This window comes from Struthio camelus, chromosome 6 (assembly GCF_040807025.1).
Source record: "Struthio camelus isolate bStrCam1 chromosome 6, bStrCam1.hap1, whole genome shotgun sequence".
NCBI classification, from domain to species: Eukaryota; Metazoa; Chordata; class Aves; order Struthioniformes; family Struthionidae; genus Struthio; species Struthio camelus.
Genome location: NC_090947.1, coordinates 22,096,937 through 22,120,829, shown reverse-complemented (window position 1 = coordinate 22,120,829; position 23,893 = coordinate 22,096,937). Strand labels below are relative to the sequence as shown.

General features: G+C 40.1%; 1 long non-coding RNA gene across 1 annotated transcript; it reads right to left on the bottom strand.

Moving 5' to 3' along the window:
• Positions 1–658: 658 nt before the first annotated feature.
• Positions 659–5,435, bottom strand: LOC138067714 (uncharacterized). Its single transcript, XR_011142094.1, has 4 exons — positions 5,383–5,435; positions 5,081–5,244; positions 4,030–4,163; positions 659–2,218 (listed from the first exon to the last, which is right to left on the bottom strand). It is a non-coding gene; the product is annotated as an uncharacterized lncRNA (long non-coding RNA).
• Positions 5,436–23,893: the final 18,458 nt, after the last annotated feature.

Sequence of the window (23,893 nt, the reverse complement as noted above, 5' to 3'; positions counted from 1 at the left end):
GTACTGGGGAGCATAGCAAGGCAAACAGGAGCCTCTTTCCTTTAGAGCCCTAAAAGCTTTAGTAGTCTGGTATCACTGGCAGTCAGTGTAATATGTTAGAATAAACTTCAAAAATACTTAAGTCGTTTTATATAGCAGCCTGGCATTCAGAGAGAGCCAGGATACGGAGACAGTAAATGCCGCTACATGCTGCTTTCCCGCTTTCTGACCAACGTTAATGATTCGTAAGATTCTGCACCGATTTTCCTGCAAGCTTCCACATTCTCATGAGTAAAATCTTGTGCAGCTTCTGTGGGGAGATTCCTAGTGAAATTTCAGCACAAAAACATTGATGTTATGTAATTATAGTAGTTTACAGTAACTTACATGAAATTGTTACTGTAAACTTCCTCTAAGTGATTCACAATAGAACTTTTGTATGACGCACCTACAAAACAAATGAGTTAATCACAATATATGTAATTTTTAATTTTTCTCTTTCATTTTTCTTTCAGCCATTCTCGCTTTGTAATTAGCATGAAGACTATCCTTCAGTCAAAACTAGCCACCTGGAAAGTTTCTGCTTGTAATATGCGGCTTTTTTTGGTAAATTATGAATGCGCAAAAAAAGAAGACCTTTCTCCTCACACCCGCTTCCTTGCGTAATTCAAAAGTGAATGAATGAATGAATGAATTTTATTCAGGCTTGCAAAAAAAAAATCATATTTCAGCTGATAACAAGCATGAAAAATTTCAGATGAAAAGGAATTTTTTTTTAAGAATATTAGGAGCGTGGGAGAACAGGAGGTTAAGACGGAAGTCTCAGTCCAGCCTTAACTGTAACAATTGCTATCAAGCAAATACTATATCCAAGCACTAAATCCAAGCACTAAATCTTGCTTTGTGCTGCCCTGGTGCACAGTAGTGGGGAGAGAATAGAATAATAACAGCCAGTCCCCTTATGCAAACAGCAGGCCATACCGCTCACCAGAACACAAGGGGAAGGTGAGCCTGCCTACTGTTCTGGCTCGCTAACCATATTCCCAAGGTCTGTGGGTTAGTTGTCACCTCTAGCTCCAGTCAGCTGGCAAATGTACTTCAAACAATAGCACGGGGCACATTTTGGTCCTTTCCAGAAGAGCATTTTACCAATTCATCGCCTCCAAATATACTGTTCTACTGAATAAAGTACTTGAAGGAAGTCCATGTAAGCAACATGGTGGTTTAACAGGTCAAAAAGGGAACAGAATAGCTGCTAGAATTTTTCTGATTAACTGCGCATTTTTAAAAAAGCAGAGCAGTAAAAAGGCATTATATGCAGGCTCTCACTTACCTTATTGCTTTTCAAGCAAAACATCCACAGATTTTGGCTCATGTCAATACCATTTTGAAAACGAACTAACACAGGAATTAACGACTGCAATCTGGAGCCCATTTCTGCATTGTATTTTCTCTGGTACCTAGTACCGTGCTGCTGATTAAGCCTATGTCACATTTTCTATCTAGAGAACAGGAACAGGATTAAAGAAACATTCAGTTACTGTTTATCAAAAAACGTCCACCACTGTGGACAAACAATCGCAAGTAGTTCAGTATTACCTTGAGTGATTCACATCTATTAGGTAATCAAGAGAAGAGGTTTGCATATGGCCAGCCCAGACTCACAAAGTATCTTCTATTCAGACACACGTTGCCCATTGCATGGTGAGTTTGCCAGTAAGTGAGGAAAATTGAGCTGTCAGCATCCTCTAGCATGGTGGAAAGAGTGGCTGTTTTCTCGTGCAGATGCAAGAGTTTCTGTGGGAACACAGAACATAATCGCGGTTCTGAACGTCTCTGTGGATGGGTAATGTCTCTAATACATAGATCACTTGTGCAAATTCAGTCCCAGCTGGATGGGAAATTATTGAAAACAGTTGTTGGTGGATGGATGTAAAATGAGTTGTCAGCTTGATTCAGTGCCTCCAGGGCAGATGTCCACAGCATAATTGGCACCTGTCAGAAGCAAAGAATTCCTTGGTACAGAGTAACAACTACTCGTGCAACCACCCAAAATAGTCCTGGTGTGTCAGGGCTCAGAGAAGAAGGCAGGAAAAAAACGTTTCTACTTTTGGGTCTGATCTTATACACCATAAAGTCAGTAAGAGATTTGACATGACACTTGGTGCAAGATTTCTCTTAGGGTCCTGGCTAGAGAGTATCAGCTTCCCCTCTGTCTGGTCAGCATTTCTGATTTCCCCTAGGAATAAGAGGAAAATACATAAGAAGTTGTTTACTTATTTGTTATTATTGTCATGGTAAAAGTATATTTATAAAAATGGTTAATGAACAAATTTATGTATATTTTTTTATAAAAAATGTTGTGAACAACTATATTTTCCTATGCTTCAAGCAATTCTTCTTGCAGCAATGACTTTGCCATACGCACAGGGAAATAAGAAAATGTCTTCTCAATAAAAAGTGTGGCAAAGGAACAGCCAGTATTGACAGGATAGCAGTGTCAATATCAAACTGTTTACTGATAGTGAAGAGTGACCTATTTGCTTACTACAAACTGGATTAAAACCATTTTTGTCCTCAAGTCACCAAATAGCTGTCATATAGTTATTATTATCTTTGACCAAGTCTGGTACAGCTACTAACAGGAATGAATTCAATCTCCCCTCACCAAGCTGTCGAGCTCTCTCTCCACCTTCTCCATGGAGCTGGTGCTTTGGGAGGTACTAGCTGAAGGGCTTTCCATTCAAATCCATTTTGCTGTCTTCATCTAGCGAATGGCTCAACTTTCCTTCTAGCCTTTCATCTCTGTTTCCTCCTTTAGATTATTTTTCATTATGCCTCCCCCCGCAATATACACACACTTTTCCTTTCATCTCGATACGTATGCTATTCCAGCACTTGTCAGCCACAGCAGGAGGGACATGGTAGAACCAAACAATATGATACGTTAGGTGGAAGAAAATATTATTATCTGATGCCCTAGAACAATCATTTATTGTCGCACTTTAAAGAGGTCTGCTATGCTATTTATTTTATTATTTTGTGTTAGGTACATGGTTTAATTTTACAGGCATTATTAATCACTAAAATGTATTACACTTCCAGCTAGGATGTTAACATTTTAAATGCATTCATCTTGCTTCTTTAAAGAGAAACAATAGGCCTTCTGCACTGCCCTCCCTCCCCTCTAGTCAATAAATCCTTTCTATTGATTCAGGAAATAACTCTAAGCACTGTTTTATATTTTAAGTTCCACTAGCCACGCTCAGCCATATAATTTTGCTTAATAACAAATGGATCTTCTAGTTTTACTGGTTACTACATGTTTGGTTATCAAATCCAGCTTGAAAGTATTGGGTAGAACAGGACAACACCTATAAAGGCAGTGAGGCACCACAAGAGATTTCCTAAATTAACGTTACAATAAAAAAAAAAATCTTTAAAAAGCGTGTGTGTCTGTGCGTATAAAAAGCAACCTGATCAGTAGATGAATGATAAATGAAAAATCCATCAGTGAGCGTGGATTCCCTTGAGCCAGCTTAGATCAACAGACAATATGGATTTTTGATAATTCATAGCTTTGCTATTACTTATTCTCTTGTGAAATACCCATTGCAAATCTCAGAGAGATAATTAGGGAATTATCATATTGCTTAACTAAGTAGTGCAAATTGTATTATATTCTATGTAACCCAACCCAGGGCAATATCATTAGCGTTGTTTAATTGTTGCAAATATAGTCATTGCATTTTTAATAAATTGCCTTCATTGTCAATAGCTACGATTGGCTATTTCTCTTCTCTTAATGTTCTTGGCTAGGTTAGTTAGCAGGTAATCTTACAGTTAATATATACCACAATGAGGCAAAATGTAAGAAAATGCAAAGGTCAAAAACATGTTTCTATTATGAAAAAAATGAATGATAATGACATAATTTTTTCAGCTCATCAGGTTCTTTGCTAAGTGCCTCTGTTATTGCCAGATCAGTAGTGTATAACAAAGAAGTGCTTTCTGTAGGCTGCTTCATTAGCCTGCCCTGTAGGACCTCACCTCAGACCTTTCACTAATCTGTTGGCCAGCTCAATAGCCTTGTTAGTTCTATTCACTTCTTCCTGGCAGCGGATTTTCTCAGCTGTAGCTCTCTCAAAGGCAGTGGTTACGGCAGCCAGGATTGTGTCTAGTTCCTTCAAATAAAAACAGTAAGAAACAACTTTGGACATTGTAAGAACGCGTAACAATATTTCTGCTGTCCCATTTTGTATTTCTGAAAGTTAAATTATACAGTGCAAGGAAGGTGTAAACACTAACTGCTCTTACAGTCTTTTCCAGTTCACACACCAAAGCTAGATTCAGAAAATCTTAAGGAAGAATGGGGCTAGTCCTCTAATTTCTCCCACTTGTTCATAATAGCATTAAAAATGGAATGACTAACTTGATCTTATATCAGTAAAAGAGGAATGCCACCCTCCCCCAGAGGATTTTGAAATGTAGCAAAATTTAATATGTCTTATTATAGCTGTATACACTTTAGGAGATTAAAAATTCTCTGCAAAGATCTCTCTTTAGACACTAAAGAGAAGAGAAAGGCTTAGAGATGACAGATAAGAATACTTGCGCTGCACGAGTCACCGTCCTTTCCTGACCTGCGGTTAGACCTCCGGTGCAAAAACCACTGCTGAGAGCAGGAGGCGAAGCCCCCCGCCCCGGCCACCTTGTGGGGAGCACCCGCTCCGCTCCGTCAGCAAGGGTGCGGAGGAAGGCGGACTGCTGCCTCTCTGCCCTGTCCAGGGGAGAGGCAGCCGGTGGCTGGGGACGTGCCAGGCATGAAGGCAAGCACCAGCTCTGGCCCCAAGGCATGCAGCGTGGCTGCACAGGCTGGGCGCGTGGCCTCATCATTTAACCGGAACTATTAAAAATACTAGTGAGTGATAAATCACACTGGCAAATACCTTTGCTTTGTACAATGAGCTGCACTGGAAACACCTCAGACAGAGAAACGTATTATAAATAATTGCATTTTAGAGACTTCTAAAATGACTGAAAAAAGCTTTTTAAATACATATAGCAGTCTTGATTTTAAAGTTTAGATCCTTGGGCCTACCAGGACGCCAGCTTTCCTCGCAGTCTCCTTCTCCCACAGCAGCCTGCTCCCACACAGCTTGTTGCTTGATGCTTCTGTACGTTGCCTATACACGAACGAAGGCTGACAGATGGGTAGCGATAGGTCTGCAAGGGAGATCAAGGACCGGCACTTAGGCACTCAACCTGAGGGGATGGAGCGAGAGAAGAGAGGAGAAGTGACCTCCTGAGCACGGACGGCCGCTGCAGCTCTCATGGCAGGGAGCAGGCTATGCCTGGAGCTGCTTCCAGCAGGTAGTTCAGGCAGCAAGGAACGATTTTTACCGTGATTTTGGCTCTGCTGAATCAGACCAAAACACCTCATGAGCTGCCCTGCCCTCAGATGATGCAATATCTGGTAAGTCTTCTTCTTGTAAAAGAGTAAAATAAAAGGGAGTTATCTGGAGCAAAAATATAAGTGGACAACAGAGACATTTAAAAAAAGTTTGCAGTTAAACAGTGGAAGAAAACTGTTCATGCGGGTCAAAAATATGACCTGGGGGCTCTGTGTAGGGCTAATGATGGATAGGAGCCACACAGGGAACTGGAAGTTGCCAGCTCCTTCACAATGTCTTGTGAAGACTTTTTCATGTGAAACACAGCGTGCCAGGAAAGGTCCATAGCTCACTGTTGGGTACCGCTTCTTCCCTTTCATCTTTTTCTGCCTCCCTGGCAATATGAGCACCCATTCTCGGCACCCCCTGCTCCTCTGACAAGTTCTCTGTGCGGTGGCAGGAACGTGAGCAAGGCCAGAGAAGCCAAGCGGCAGCTGAGCAGAGCGGCCTCACGGCGCTGCTTCGCCCTCAAAGGGAAGCCCGGAACAATCAGGCCCTTAATGTGTTCCAATTCATTTGACTATCCACATTTTTGACTTCTGTAAATAATGTGCTAAATGGATAAAAGAAGATACCATTTTTCCTTCTTTCCTCTGAGTTACTGATAACAAGACAAGTTCCTTCCCTTACAGTTTGTGCATATAAATGTGATTAATGTAAAAAAAAAAAAAAATTAAAGTGCCAAAATCTCTTTCTCTCTCTCTCTCTCTTTTTTTAAAGCATTGGCCTTTTCAAAACAAGGGGAAATTCAGTATAGTTTCAGTGCCACAGTGATCAAACAGTGTCACATCACTATGGCAATTGCTGCCCAGGCCAGGAATACAGATCAGCTTTAATTGTGCAACGCCTTATTGCTGGTGCATGTCAATCAGAACCTATGAATTGAGAAAAATTTGCTCTGTTCATTCTGTTAAATGATGTATCCAATTAAACCTGTTAGAATTCATGATCTTCAGTCAAGGTTAAATGAAAGTAGTTACTCCTGTCAGCTAGGTGATTAAATGCTGCCTACATCAGGCACATTTATGTGCAAAATTAAAATTTTGGTATAAAGCATGAATCTTTATGCATGCCAGTTAATTATCTTGCAGTTCCTCCATTTATTAAATGCCCACTGCATTTCTTCTTAATCATCAGCTTCCTTTCAAAACTTACTTCATACTCTACATTATACCAAATTTCAATGTTTAAAATTAAATGCTTTCTCAATGAAAACTTCCTCGTTTCAAGGGTTTGGCTGTTGCTGTGTTACTGAAGATGGTCATTAGTAGGTTTTCGGAGTCGTTATGAGGAAGGTCGATTTGTGCCATTTTGTGTCATCCGGCGTGCGTGTGATAGGAATCCCTTTGCGGCTGCTGCAGGCCGTTCCCTGGCTCTCGGAGCTGCAGAAGTTGCCCTGCGCAGGAGGCAGCCTCGGCCCCCGCCAGGGCCGTGGCCAAACTGGCACAGCGCTCGAGCCGGCGCTGCTTTCCCGCACAGCGAGGGCAGGGCGGCTCCCGGCGCAGCGTGGCGGGAGCAGCGGCGGGCGGGCGGCGCAGCACTGCCGTCCGGGCTTTTCTCGCCGCGAATCCCTGGGCGAAGCCGTGGGGCGAGAGATGCCGCAGCCCCAGCCTGAGCATGGCTGATGCCCTGGAGCAGGGCCTCAGAGGTGGCCCCCATCCTCCCGCCAGCCTTCAGATCCGTATCCATCCGTATCCCTTCGGTTTGGTAACGTGGTGTGTCCTGCTCGCCCAGGGAACTACCATATTGCAATATTGTATTTTAATCAGGGAAAAAAATAAGGTCTGGTATACTTAAATTGTATATTTATGAGATACAGTATTGGCAGGATTTAAATACTATGTGTGTACTGAAGAACCAGAATACACTCATATTATAGTGATTTGTAGCTGAAACGTTTGCTAGAAATACATACAAAGCAGAGCAGTACCAAACGCTAATTTAATACCCTAAGACAAGGCTCTGTGCTCTTACAAGCACAATTTCACATATTCTCTGTGAGCATTTATCCCCCTTCATTATGAAAAGGTATTAAGAACCTTTGTTACAAACAAGCAACATTAAAAATATGTCATACCACTTCACGACTACGAATGAATGATCTCTTTTAAAAGAGACTGGGAAATAAACTAGTATAGCATATTCTACTACACTAGTACTATAAATATGCACAAGGTTGTTATTAAAGATAAATGTACACAGTAATTTTCTACTTGTAAGTTTTACAGGTATAATTTTGAATCATACAATATTTTTAAAAACATCGCAGAGATGGAAACCAACAGAAAGAGTGTCATTGATCCCTTGAGATCAATACATAATATCTAGCGCTGATTTGGAGGGCCCACGTAAACGACGTTGCGGTAGTGTGAATCTGCAAGATGGGTGATGCGATTACCTTGCCCCTGGTCCCAACGGGAAGTATCTGGGCATAGGGATTTTCAAGCCATACTGCTCAGGTGCCAGGGCGGGCGTTAGCAGCGAGCCCGCTGGTGCTGGGGCACCTGCTCTGCATGGGCTGGGGCACGGCGGCACGTCAACCCAAACTCAACTTGTGCTGCGTGGTGCTGAGGGGCAGCTCAGTTTTTTTTTTGTGCACGTGCCTTTGACAGGGTCCATGGTTTTGAGAGTTATTTAGTAGCATGCTAAGGTGCTAATGCCAGACACAGGGGTTTGCTGGGTGTGCGCTTTCCCACTGGCAAACACGGAGCTGTGAGCAAAGCTGGCCCCTCTCGTGTTCCCATAGGAGCTAGCAGCAGTCTCCTTCCCAGACCTCAGCAATGACAGCACAGCCCTCCGCTCCTGCTCCCCTAGCCACTCAAATAATGGACTTCCCTGGCAGCGGTGTAGAAAAAGATAGCTATTTTCTTTCTCTGTTTAGCAACTATAGGCTAAAGCTCAGTATCTAGGTACCTAAACAAAAGATGAAACAAGGGACTCACAAAAAAAACGTACCTCTTGGCAGGAGACAGGAACAAGCTGGGGAATAAGCCTCTTCACAGGTTTCTGGGATGCCTATTGCTGAAATACTTCTACTCCCTTGGAAAACCTAGAATTTTATTGAATTCTTCTTCTTTCTCTACGTGGACTTACTTTCACTCCATTCCTCCACAACCAGGAACTGGAAGCTGGAAACCCCAGGCCCAACGTGCCTTAATGTTATCCTGTGAAACAACAGCAGCAAGACAACTTAACTCTGTATTTTTGCTCAAAACAATTTCTCCATCTTCAAAGTGTGATTGTTGGGTTAACATCCCATTGAGATGAAAGAAGAAAAAAGCTGCAGTTTCAGGTCATGTCTAAAATTTTAGGAAAGGCAAGCTGCACTGATTTATCTTTGGCATAGTGTTTTATAACCATAAAAGCAACAAACTTCTTTTTAGTGGCAGATTAAATTGTGCAGAAACTGACTGACACTGATAAGGCAAACACTGCAGTCTGCTTAAACAGGCTGTGAGTTGCACATCAAAGATCACTTGGTCACAAGAATATAAGTGCACGGAGACATACAGAGACACACTGATTTGTCTGATTCCATACGGCAATTTCGAGTTTGAGGCACATATAAAGCAATATATAAAAATAAAATAAAAATGGTGTGGAATTACATATTTTTTGTATTTGCAAAAAATGTGTGTTTTAGATTATATTCATTTTCAGCCAAAACTTACTTAGAAGCATGCTTACTGGAAGTAAGCATGTTTTCTCCATTAATTCATTATTTGTTAATTTTTCTGTGTTGTGCTATTGAAACAAAACTAAAAACTACGGAATGGAAGGAATTTTTTTCACTGAATGTTATAAATGACTTGAACAAGGGTTGTTAATGTTTGTCATTTTCCTTATCTGTACACATGAATATGTTATATGCTCATTTCCATTGCAAATGGAACATCAGAATGATCATTGCAAACTGAAATATACTGTATGTTTCATTACTTCATTTCTTTGAAAATACCACTGACAAAAGTAATCAATTATTACTAGTATTCTGGTACTAGAGCTTTGCAACTCAATGAAAATTGACTGAATTAATGGTGTCTACCCACAATAAAACAGGCAACATACTTTGGGGAGTCGTTATTATTCCCTGCAGAAACAAAGTGAGCCTATGGAGACCTGAATCTCGATGGGGCCATTGTGCAAGGCTCTGCACAAATACACAATCTACTTGTTTCTTACACACTCCTTCGTCACATTTAGTGTAACAAAATAAAGGCAGAGAGGAGACATGGCTCCTTGCTGTAGCCACATCAGTGAGTAAATACTGAAGAGGGAAAAGAACTATTTAAGATAAAGGACAAGGTTGCCACAAGAACAAATGTGTATAAACTGGCTATGAATAATTTAGACTGTTAATTAGGAGAAGGTTTCTATCCATCAGAGCAGTGAGGTTCTGCAATGGCATTCCTATAGGAGCTCTAGGGCACCAGAAACCTCCCCCGGGTTAAGAAGAAATGGTCTGTTTGTGAAAGGGATTATAGGCTTTAGCCTTCTATCTACTACTCTGTGTTTACTGTGCAGAGCACAACAACATCTCATTCTCTTTTGGCCCTAGAGACCTATAAAACGTATCAATTAATTAAAAAATATAGTGAGAAAAAATGCCTAGCCCAGAGTGGGCTTTTTTCATCACAGAAAACAGAACTAAAGGAAGGAAGAGATGGAAGTGCAGGGATTAACTCAGAGCTCAGAATGACATTTGAAGATACAGGAGAAAAACTACTTAAGATGGAGGGACTGGCGTTCTTCACATAATGAGGTTCTGTCAGTCAGCAAACAAGAAGGTGTAGAATAAATATACAGGAATAAAAACACAGAATAAATATATAACAGGAAGGTAAACCACCCCCTTACGGACCAAGTAGAACCCCCATCTGTGTATGCTCGGTCTTACTTGCTGTTAATGAGACACTGGGTCATATTCTGAAAATTCTTGTTACACAAGTAATCCCACTAAAATCAATAGGGAGCCATGACTGCAATGACTGCTTCCTTGTCTCCATTAGGGACTGCAAGGTCAGGTCCATTTTCTGTGCAATATTGGAAGAATGCTAGAGAATCAATATTCCTATTGATACTCCTTCGTTTGGGGTAAAAATAAACCTGGAGCATTTCAAGTTCAAATGTGCATTTTCCTGGGTGCTTTTGCAAATTCCTTTTGAAAGCAAAATGGTCAAATCAAAATGGAGTGAAAGGCTCACCCTCTGGTGCATTTTACAGCTTGTTTTAATAACCAACTTTGCAATATCCTAAAGGTTAAAGGTAGCTTTGTAGTTTATTCGTTATCTGTTAAAATCAGCATAAGCTCAAGTTTGTTATTCTAAACTATTTATGTTTTATCAATTTCCTCTATTGAAATGACTTGGTTCTGAAGAACAGAGGGGGAAAGAGAACCCTGGATTCTGGTATTTAAGGAGTTACGGTATGGAAAATTGGTTGGTCTTTTTTTGCCATAGAAAATTCAAAACTAATTGAAGGAAAGAGTTTGTTTTTTTAAAAAAGATTTTAGCACAGTCACAGAAATGTAACATATCATTGCTGTAGAGTATTGCTTCGGTAACACGGAAAAGATTTATTCCATTCTGTTCACATTACAGTTATCATTGTGCTTCAGTCACTGTGAAGCACCTTCAGCTATCACTTAGTTAAAAACCTCTAAACGTAGTTTGGTATTTTTATTCTTAGCTTTTATTCTAGTTAGTCTACAATTACACCTATCTGTGATTGTGTCCAAATTCAATTTTCATACTGAAATATGTTAAATCTCTGTGTTTGGTTGACTTCCTTTTCACTCATCATGAGTGAAAAGGAAATTAGGATCAATCTAAGCCATACAAATAGCCTATTTTAAGCTTTTTCTAATAGCTTCAAGTTTTCCTGCAGTAATGGTGAGCCCTTGTTGCCTTGAAAGAAAGTTTAAGACCTGTTCCATTACGGTGGAGATCTGAAGTGATCAGCTTCACATCTGACATGAACAATAAAACAGCAGTAGAATTTAAATGGTAGTTACAAAAGAGGTCATCCCACAGAAAATAACGGTTAATTCCTTTAACCTTGATTATTATCAAAAGAGCTTAGAAATGTAAAGTCTGTCAATTAAGAAAAGAGGCTAATGAATAGGAATGGTGTGCTTCCTCTCAGATATAATTCTTTAAAATTTGAGGGGAAACATATCCCACATACATTCTGCATTCACAGGACCCTGGACCTGAAGCATTTGATTGACACAAATCAACTATTTTTCCCAAGACATTTTGTCAAGTGTTAACGGCAGGATCAATTCTCTTTCAGTCCCGCTTAATGGGAATTTTGGATGAGCAAGAAATAAAATTGCTTTGATGGCCAGGGTTCAGCTGCTGCTCCCAGTACCAATACCAAAAGCATGGACTTCTCCTAGGATTTCAGCACAGCTGGATTTACTGGTGTGCCAGGGAGCAAATCCAAGGATGAGTTCAGTGCTCGCCCCTTTTTACCTACCTCTGCACAGCTTGTTTCCCATCTGCTATGTGACACATTAGCCAGAACTTCATCCACCCTTGCACCACTGAACAAGTGACTGTAGTTTGGCTCTATGACTGCTAACAACATTATTTGCAAGGCAATGCTCAGCAATGTATAACAATAAGCTGTTGTAATACATATTTACCTAATAATGTGTACTTTTCAGATATATCATGCTGCACCGTTTTCAGAGCTGTATTATGCACCCACCAGGTTTACTTGTCTGTTACTAACATTCTTAATAGCACAAAAAAATGTAATTGAAAATCCAAGAAAACAATTGGAACCATTAAAATCTTATACGACCTCGGCACAATACTACAGCAAGCGATCATCAGTGTCATCATTGCATGTCCTACTTTACCTCATTTGTTATATTATTACTGCAAAAAAAGCTAAGTCACACCTGAAAATGGTAGACAACACTATACAATCTAGTTTTGAACTAACTGTGCTGGCTGCAGTACAAGAATAAAAAATTTCCATTTCTAGGAATACTATAAAAATTAGGCTTCAAAACAGGTCGGATACTTACATATATCTTCTTGATGTGCCCATATGATAGGAGAGCAGATTGATAAAGGATAGAAGAAATGCTAAATATGCACCATGACAAACAGTGAAAAATTAAGTATTGTAACTAACATTAATTACACTCTAGTAAGATGAATAGGCTGCTCATCATTAATGAGAATGTACACCTTTGTCTAAGTTTCACATCTACCTGTGATAAATGTGCTAATGGCATTAAAATACATCATAGTAACATTTGAATTAACAGCACGCTAATAGATTGACATACAAGTATGAATAAAGCATTTAATCATAAACACTGTACCACACCCAACAGTAAATTTTCTTTTATGCATATATCAAGCAAAATGGATAAACATTACAATCTTATTTTCGTTTATATGGAGACAATCTAACAGTATTGCCTCATACTCTCTCAATATTTGTAATCCAGATTATTAGATATACTTATGCAGAGTGTTCTTTTGGAGACATTCAGGCAGCTTAATTAAACAGTAAGGGGGATTTCTGAATAGAAAGGGTGGGGCTTGGTCTTGGTACAAACTACCCACCGACTCTTGCCCATGTGGCAGCGATGGAATATTCAAACAATCTTCATGATGGGCTGACTCAAATGCTTGTTAAAGGCTTTTGATTTAATTTGCTCTTAATGGAAGTCAGAGCAAGCCCACTAGTCTTTAGTGTTTATCATCTGTACCATTAGGAGTCCTTTCCTTCAGCATTCCCAGTGCCTTTTCCTCAGTAGATAAGGTTGCAGGGGTATCTGAGCAGGGCATGCAACACTGCTTTCTACACCTGTGGACCACAGCAGCAAGGAGTCGCAGCCTCCACCGTCAGAGAGGCTGGGATGGGCAGCTGGCGTGATGTGCCTCGGAGCACATGTGCTGCAGTGAGCCTACCCAGAGGGAAGAGATAGAAAGGAAGGCAGCCCTCTCCTATCCCCACTCCATGGACAGCCTCCCATTGCCCTGCTGAATGTGAGGCCCACATATCCTGAGGCACCTGGACCTGAAGCTACTTCTGCTTATCTGAGAAGGGCCACCTGCAACACAGCTGTAGGATATCATCTGAGGCACAGATTTTTTGGGGGTCTGTCCTGGCAAGGTACTAAGTAGTTTCTGATCCATGCCGCAGCTTCTGCTGCAAGGGAGGAAGAGAAAGATTGTGATGGTTAGAGGGGATAAGACCCCAGTCTTGCTTACTGTGGGGTCTTTCCAGAGTCCACATCAACAGCAGAGGCTGTTAGGATATAGTTCAGAAAATGAAAGAATGGATGATGCCTCTGCAAATATTTCGGAGGAGGGTAGCAGAAGAGAAGTGACTCTGACAGTGGAAACTCTTTACCATGCTGCTAGTGGCACCTGGGCTACATGATAGCAGGCTTGTATGTGAAAGGTGTCATGGGCAAACAAGAGGTAGCCTTTTGTCTGAAAGAAGGCATTGCAAGTACTGTGCTTTGTATCCATTTGGGCTGAGGATTTGGGTCCATCAAGGGAAGGAAACCTCTGTTAAACCTGAGAAAAATCTCAGATATGACTATCGAGTTTACAAAACAGACATATCATCTGTTCAGGCACCAGAGGGTATATAACCAAGACAACTACCAACTACAAGAGAGAGAAACAAAGCTCAGCTTCCTTAACAGTAGCAGCTGGTCTAAAACACCATGAACAGGTAGACGTGGGGGGGGAGGGGGGTCAGGAGACAGCAACAGAGAGGATACCTTTTTTGCCTGGTAAATTGCTCTGGTGTCTTCCTAGTTAATAATATGGATTGAATGTGCTGAAAACAGAATCTCTCAGAAAGGATTTGCAGTGCTGTGAGTGGATGAGAGCCTGCAGAGCTCAGCCATGTTCCTGCAATACCAGTTCTGGATGAAGGACATTGCTCTGAGGAGTGTAAAGAGAACTGAGACTGCCTCAGTCATACCAGGGTTATGGAAATGACTTGGCATCCTGTTCAGTGCTGCATGTCCCTTAGGATCAAACTGATAGATGGGAAGAGAGGAGGAGCTCTGAATCTTGAGGTAGAAAGAAGAGAAAGAATCATCACCTTGATGCCTGGGCTTTCTGTCCAAGCATAAAGGTGATGATGCCAGTCTTAATTTTATAGTCTAAATGGTCACTTCCATGTAAATGCTAGGTGGGACTGATAGATTGCTGACAGGTAATGTGCTCTTGTTGTGCTCCCTGAGGTAGTGCTGCACTGTATAGATATATCTTTTATGGGGTGGTCTTCTGTGGATCTGGCTGCAGAAGCTTATGCTTCCAGCTCTTCATTACTACTCGCACAACTGAACCTGCATGTGCTCTCCCAGACCATTTCAAAGCAGTCAGTGAAGTTACCTAACACCACCACTGAGAGGGTGCATTAAAATGCTTGTGTTCTCAGTTACGGGATATCAGCTGGGGGGAAGAGTGGAAACGCCAGCAGAGGTGCTGTAAGAGATGGCTGGAAAGGAAAATTTGTTACACTGCTCCAGCTAGATTCGCAGGAGGATGTCTCACCACCCTGTGCTGGTAGAGAAGAGTTCTGACCTTTGGCAAAGAAGTCGAATTCTGGCTCCAGGCTTGGCTAGGTAAGGAAAGAAAGAAAAGGGTTGGATTTCACAGCCCATCTCCTTCTCCTACGCACTGGTCCCAAGGCCCCCACGTTCATACAGAGCTTGGCAGGCAGAGGTAAGAAGCAGAGGGAAGAGCAAGACACACCTACAGTCTCAGTAGTAGCAAGTAGGGCTATGCTGCAGGGAAGTTCAACTGACAAATGGTAGGAGGACCAACTGCAATTCATAGAGTAAACACTGCAAATTAGTTAAACATTGCTAAGCAGGAGTCACTTTAGCCTAATAGTTTCCTGAAGATCATTCAAACAGGGCAAGCTCATCAGTGTATATTTAATGCAATTAAACAGATGGTTTAAAATACTTTAATTACCACCACGGCTCACCTAGGCTGCACACTAGATGACACTGGCCTTTGCAGTGAATGCTATGAGATACTGAGAGACAGTATATAAACTGTATACAGTGCACAAATGCAATTCAGCCATCTGCCTGGGCCCAGGAAAAGATCTGTGGAAGATGAGCACGCCTACAGGCACAACTGGAAAATTGTGCCCTCTGCCATGCTCGTGTGCTGTACTGGGCCAAGGCTCCTTGTGCTGGTTATGCACGGCGGGGCTATGACAGCCACCCAGCAGAAGGACAGCCCCACATGCAGAACAAGGCATGCACCCTTAACAAAGCACTTCCCTCCAGCTTTCCTCTTCTAGCTAAACAGACAGATCTCTCCAGGAAAACTGAAAGTCTAGAAAATCTGATTTAGAGGTTTCTAATTCTTTATACGCATTTCATACTATTCCACTGCCGTGCAAGCAAGCAAGCTAGCGCTATAGTACAGTCGGGCCGCACTGGTAGCCACTGTACTCACAGCAAAAACACATATTGTATTCTTTCTTTATTACACTAAATGGTACATTACCTTACCCATGTTTTCCTTGCATTCTAGGTGGCAACTTATCGATTAGGGGAACACTTCTGAGCCTCTCCCTCCCATGCAATAATCTTTATAATTTAACATTTCTAAATGCTAAAAGTGCACTAATGTAAGTGGGAAGAGTTTCCTCTGCTATTTCACATACTTAAGGAGAAGATGTTATTGACTCATATACTCAGCTCTGAAAGTGCTTTGCAAAGGCCATAAGCATTATTGTTTTCATTTTAGCGAGCAAGAAAATGTCACACAGATTGCCCAAGGTCATCCTGCAGACCAGTGGGAGAACCAGCATTAAATTCAGATCTTTTGGGTCCACATGTAAAGACCATTCTGCTGGACTATTTTGGGAAGGTCAGAACCCTCCAATGAAGCATGGCCATGATACACAATCCATTATCAAAGTAAAAATCATTTTATGATTTTTAAAACATTTTTTCTCTACTTCCTTTTAATGGCCATAAGCATAAGTGCGTTCTTTGTGTTAAAAAAAGAAGAGCTGAAAGAAGCGAACATTTTAAATTTCAAACTGGAGAAATTTAGACCAATTTAACTCCTACATCCTGGACTCTAATGATGTTAAATAATCCAGGCACTGAGTGTAGCAGCAGCTGAAGATTTTGTTCACACAAATTCTGAGTTGAACTCTGGGTCGCTGAGATGATCTTCTTTTACAGTTTTAACAATGGTTGCAGAAATATATTACTAAACAAAATTAATATGCTTTTTGGAGAAATCCATCTACCTAAAGAAGAAAGGAAAAAAATGTGTGAAGATTTACTAATCATGTAATAAAATTTGATACTTGAGGAAATTTCAGTATGTGCCACAAAAATGCCAGCTTGATAGTTGAGGGTCTGTTTGGAAATGCATTTCCTCATCTGTATTCAATATTTGGAGGGGGCAAGAGGACAGTGTTATGGTCACATTATAGCTATGAAAGCAAAGTGAACAGAATTAAATGAAGAATTTTCACAAAATACCAGTAGTATTTTGAGTATTTTGAGCCATAGTAACAAATGGCTCAAATCTGCTTTCATTAACCATTTTGAATGTTAACTTGGATATTACTTATGTCACTAAAACTATTCTTCTTTCCAACCATTCTTTTTACTGAAGTTCATTGTGACCTGAAAATACAAGTCTTTCCCAATAAACTGCTTTATGCTTTTTTTCCCATAACTCCCTCATAAATCCATGGTACATTTACCTTGAAGTTTAACTAGCAAGACCTAAAAAATATATTAGTACAGAGAAAATGAAATAAATGACCTCACATAGAAGGTAATATGTAGTTCTTATCTTCCATGATTTTTTATGTTTGTTGAAAGAAAATTGTAATCAAAAATGCTAAAGACAAGCCTGAGGGTATATTAGAGCTTTACTTGAGTAAGGTTGACAATATTTGGCATGTAATACTCAGTTTTATCCGTCACTTTGCATGAGCAAAACCTTCCTACTGAAGTCAATGTGTTCAGACTGACTTCAGAACAATGTTTTCCCATGGCTCCTACTACTATTTTCAAATGGATAATACTGCTTTTTAAAGCCCACTCTTCTGAGTATCTTTAGTATTAGACATGCCCTTTTTGTCCCGGCTTGTTCTCTGTTCTCAACAAGCCTTTTGCGTAATCTAGCAATTTGCTAACAAGAGCCTCATAAAGAAAAATAACACCAAGCTTTCATTCTACATGCAAACTACGCAAATATTGTATATCTCAATAATGTGTTTTGCAATCACAGTTTTAAATGTCTGTGATCCGGGGGATATTCTAGGTGTTCCAACATACAGGAAACCATTCATCTCTAGAGAAGAACGTTATTTAATGGGACTAATGACTGATTTACTAACATGAACGCCACTTGAAACTTGCAGTCATTTATTTCTTCTATTCACTAGGGACTGTTGTTTTTCTGAAACAGATCAGTAAGAAACCAAAGGAACAAAATATTCAAAATTCATTACTTTGCGGAAATATAACTTTTAAATGTTTAATCTAAATGAGGTATTAACTGTGGTGGTCAATCATTAACTTAATTTTAATTTAACAACTTGACTCATCTTATTTTCTCCTTTGATCAATGGATGAAACTGGATCTTCCAAGTACTGACATGAATAATCTGTGTGATAAACTGATTGCACAACTATTAATAATTAATAACGCAGGATAAACTAAAACTCTGCAATAGTCAAGATATGATCTTCGTATATGGGATTTCCTGACATGCTCTAGCCTCCTGCATGGGACTGGCTACCCTCTATGCTCACTGACTTCTTCAGAAAGTGTGTGTAGCCCTTTATCAGACACAGCAGAACTGCAAAGCCTGGTGCTACTTTGTACAATTTCCTGTTCCCTCCTTTTACTGGAAGACAGGGGTTATATTCTCAAAGATATGGATGGTGACATCTGGAGAGGTTGAAACCTAAAACATGCATTCCCCTAAGCCGCTATCTCAAGCAGTTTTAAACCAGCGATGACTAGTATCACAAGCCTTTCCTTTTCCAGTGAATTAAGAGGGACAGAGCAATCCACATCTTTGGGAAGTGTATAATGTCAGCATTTTCCCTACCTCAAAATCGTCAACGTATTTCTGTAATTATGTTGTTCCTTACAACCCTACCAAATTAAAGAGAGGGATAGCTGGTAAGCTTACTTCCTTACTCAGCACAAAATTTTGTAGTAAAATATGAAGGGAAGTGTGCTCTTTTCTTCCTGATATCTATTTTGCAATTCCTCTTTTCAGACTTTTCAGTCATTTCCTTTTAGAAAACCTGGGATAACTGGAGAAAAGAGCAGAGAATGGAGGTTGAGACACATCCTTGACACTGTAAGTCTGCTATACTGTGATTGCAGTATTGCTGTTGGGGACTGTCACAACACCACGCACAGTAACTGTTACTTGACCCACCTGAAGGCATCCAGTGCATCATGCAGTCTGGTTCTCAGCATAACCTGTTGGTAGGGGTTGCACGATTACACTACTGCTGACAATTAGGAAAGGAATCCACACAATTTTTCCTCCCATGAACACTTCTGAAAATGTTTGCACTTTACCTTTCAGGGACATGGAGCACAAAGAAATATGGAAAATTTAGTACCTGTATATTAAAGATACAATTAGCATAAAATGAAAAAAATCCTTTCTCTTTCCTCATGTAACAGCTATTGATATATAACAGCTGTACTGATTTGGGGCCTTATTCTGCATTCTGTATCTCATCAGAGCTGCTACACACTGATAGAAGACTGGGACCTTTGACAGGGTAGGTAGTATTCAGCCTACCCATGCCACCCCATGAAGCAAGGCTTCTACTTTAAAATTTGCTGGTGCCTCATATCGGGGCCTCATATCTTGCAAGAGTTGCAGAGGATGCAGTGCTGAAACAGAGCCTTTGGTGCCTGACACTGTCAGCCACGTGAAATTCATCAGCATGGTAAGTGTTTCCCTCATGCAATATCAATAGCCATCTTTCTTACACAGTATGAAATTAATCTTTGGCTTGCAGCAACTTTTTCTTGGTCACTATATCTTATTTCCACTAGGTCCTGGTGATAAATGGACAGGATGTGCCACACAGGAATCTGGCACAGAGGAAATGAGGCAACGCAAACAGGCGCGTTGTAAACCACCCACTACCTACCTCTTTGGGATGCCAGCACTGCTGTCACCAGCTGTTCAGCAGAATGATGAAAGTTAGTATTTCCCAAGCCCTGAGTAGAGCAAAAAGGAGCTTTTTCCCCCTTTTCACACATGGGCGTTATTTGAGAATTGCAGGCCTCCAAGGCATGGCAAGAGCAGAGGGTACGTGGTTGGGTAGGTGAGCTAGCACCTCCTCCTAGCCTGCCTGAATAAGGCAATTCAGAGCAGGGGAGGTTGAATGCTTCAAGTTTCAGCCTATGGTTGTCTGAAGTAGTCCAGTCCGAACAAGTCTGATAATGACAGTCCTCTCAAGAGCTATCACAGAACTACATTAATAGTACCTATTAGACCGAAATTTCTGCAGCTTCTTTGGAGAAAAATTTTCTATGATACTCATCTGGAGAATCTGGGTTTTTCACTTATGTCTTGGAGCCTTTATGTTTCCTAAAAAAACATACTGACATTTAAGAAGCATATTCTTCGGAAATGTTTAAATACGTCACACTTTGCAGAAATAAGATGGCAAAGGGGCTTGCAATTAACTTTGAAACACTTTTTGAATTTGACAAACTCCTGCCATTTCTGTGATCTTTGATATTTGCTTCAAATATCACTAGTAAACCCATGCCTAGCAATAAAACCTCATTTAGCTGGACTGTTCAAACAAATGATATTTCTAAAGTGTGCTCATGCCACATTTTCAATTACCTTCTTGAGATATGTCTTTACAGTTTTCCAGCCTCAGTCGTCTGGAATTTTCACCCTGGGAGACAAAAGGCCCAAAATCACCTTGCTTACAGCTTGAGCAGATTCAGAAAAGTTCTCAACTCTCTCAGGCTTACCTAAAACCTAACAAGATTACAAACCCCAGTTGTATCAAGTACAGATGCAGAACTTCAAACTGGTGGAAAAAAATTCTAATCATTCTACCTCAGAGCAACAAATCAAGAAGTATTATCTTATTTAGAATATCTAAGGGAGCGTTTCCTGCATTAAGAGCAAAGTTAGCTTTGGCAAGGTCATCTCAGACTCTCGTTACTGTTTTGTAACTTCTGCCTGATTAGCAACAACCTAGAAAAAAACACACATCCATTTTTGCACCCTCTGTGATTGTGCTGCATGGCAAACAATGATTGGAAGCAAACATATTTACAGCCCAGCAAAACCAACATATTTATAACCTAGTCCAGCTCGGGAAACCCCTCAACTTCAAATTCAATTGCACAGGTGCATACGACAGCCTATTTAACATTTGATTTAAATTTCAAGGTTTTACAAATTAAATTGGCCTATTACATATGCCCTACTTCTAGCTCTGAAGGATACTTTTCCTATATGAAAGCTACAGGATTTGTGAGTAGTCTATGCAGTTAAATAAAAACATAATTCTGACATCCTAAAATATAGGGGTTATGACTCTAGGAAAAATTGAGGCATACGAAGTGTCAGTCAAATATGATGAATTTGTATATTTGCAAATGAACAGGTTATTTGTTAATGCAACAAGGCAAGTATGTGAAATCTGTAACATACTCCATTCTCTAATATTTTGCATCTCTTATTTCCATTAACATTCAATGAATACACAATCTGAACGCATAAGAAAGTGCTGCGAGGATGACTGTCACCAGCATCAGTAATTCTAACTAATGTCTGGCATTTCAATCAAAAGGAACGCATGCACTGGCTAGAATGAAGCAGAATTGGTTCCCAACCAGAAGCTGTGCCAAATCACTTGAATTTATGCCCAGTGGTAATTGTGCGATAGCTGGAAGTTTGGATGCATGTCCCTCATTGTGAGTATGGTCACACTAAAAAGGGAGAATTGAATCAAAGCAAAGCTTCTTTCAGTTGGATATGAAGGCCAACAGAAACGTGTTCTAGTTCAAAGCAGAAGAGCAGACAGTGACACTTGTTACTAAACACTAGCTGGCAAACATGCCACAAAGATAAGACCTGAGGCAGCAGTCCCCATGTGGATGGGATCTGTATCACTGATAGGAGTCAAGTCGTTCTGTTTTATGAATTCTTCATCTCTCTTGCCAGCTAAAGAGAAATTGGATCGGGGGGGGGGCATAAATTCTAATCTGTGCTTCATCTTTAATACGAAGGGAGAAGGGAATGTAAAAGGAGAAAACATTGTTGGGATCTTTGGACAAACACGTAAAACTCTAACAGATTGAGATTCCTGACCTATCAATCAGTTCAACAAAATAGGTTTTGACAGTGCAACGCTTGTTTTAAGTTGGTTACAGGGTGCTTTGCTTGTGGTACCAAACCAGGTCCTTCTCCCTGATCTTATGTCTCTGACACAAAGCTAGAGTTGCTGTTGTACCCCTTTCTATCATGGTTTCTATCAACCCATGATGTTTCACCATGGAGAAAGAGAATAGACTGTCCGGGTCAGAAAAGCAGCCTTGAAAGATGATCATGGATCTATGGGCATTCAAGAAGTAGAAATTCCCCATAAAACGTGCCATCTCCACACATTCTCCAAACACTGTGGCCAGGCCAGCTCTGAACTTAGAGCCACTTGTTTTAAAACTGCCCTGAAGTGTCATCAGTTCCCAGGCAGGGAACAGCTGGGGAGTAGAGGACAGAGGGTGAAAGCATTGGCATCTCAGCTCCCTTCCATGTAGGCTTTTAGAATCAAGATCCACAGCTTGAGCTGTACCAGTAAAAATGAATCAATCACCACATATGCGTAAGAATATATATGTGTATATATAGATGTGTGTGTATATAAAGACATATAGGTGTATATATGCTGGTGAATTTACATTGCACTCATACAAGACATCAACTCAGTTTTGCATTTTGTAGATGTTAAAAGATGTATGTATATCTTGTTCATCATCATCTGTAACAACTTTCTCTTTACCAAGTTTTTCTGTGCACTGTCCTATTTTGTCAATCTATGCCTTGGTGTCTTTGTTTCTCTGATGAAGTTCTGTCTCTCAAACTACAAGTTTAGACTTCAGATCATCTACCTAAATTATTACAGCCGAGAATTGGTAATTAAGTTTTAACAAGATTTAAACGATATTAAAAACAGACAGTTAAAAGGAGACACTGCCTTGGGCTTTGTTGAAAATTTGTATAATTATTTTTAGTCCTCTAGAGGATGCATAATTATGTTTCTGTATTTATAAAAATACTGCCCTGGAGGCAGCAAAATGAATTTTATAGTCCACTGATTTGCATATTAATATTAGTCATGTGGTGTCAAATGTATTTTCTAGCAAATAAATGTTCTCAACAATTTTCAAAGCATCCAAAGAATTTTATAGTATTCTTGCCCTGGATTAATTTACTTATTAAATATATATACACACGTATATATATACATACACTTTTTAAAATGATTTCACTTATTAAAAAAGTGCGTTCTATAAAGACAAAGTAAGAAAAAAAGCAGAGCACAGTGATAAACACAGTATAAGAACCCCAAGAGAGAAATGAACCAGGACAACTAAATAGAACACGTATGTTTTTTAACAGGTTTTACTCATAATAGTTTTGGTAACTAAGTTCTAAGTAAAGAGTTAGGATCGGAGCCAAAGCTCACTGAAGCCAGTTTGGTCGAAGTTTTTTAACAATTCAGTTCTGTACATTAGTCTCCCTAAAAAAACATGATCACTACCAAAGATCCTTCTCTTGATCATTTGATCAGTTGTCCTTAGGTACTTTTCAGAACAAGAATAAAAATCAGGATACTACCTGGTACAGCCCAAAATCACCATCAGAAACCAGAACTGTAATGTCCGAAGTTTGCATCATCAGTACGAAAGATTGGTTCAATGACAGAAGATCATGCCAAGACATAGAGCCATCTCTTCTGTGCTACAAGAAACAGTAGTTGCGTAAAGATTTGTTGCTCTAATTTATAAATCTTTCCTGTAAAATTCTAACAGATTCTAGTTCTCTTTCCCCCATATTTGTTTTGACATTTGTAATTTTTAAGAGACATTTTAAAAGCCAGAACTCCTACTCCTATACTCTAAGAGGAGGTATACGCTTTTTGTGCCTGCTTAAACAATGGCAAAATCATAACAATAATGCTACCATACTAATTTAGGATCCAATCCTGGTATGTATATGTAGAGAAAACTCTTACTGGCACTCAGTTAAAAGACAGTAAAATCAATGACAGATTTCCTTGTGCATGGATGGAAAAATTACATCCATAGTTAACAGTAAAACATTTTGTTATCAAGATAAATTCATTGGCCTTGCAGTTTATCTCCATATGGAACTAATGTATCGTCAGCTGAAATAATGTGGTGTTA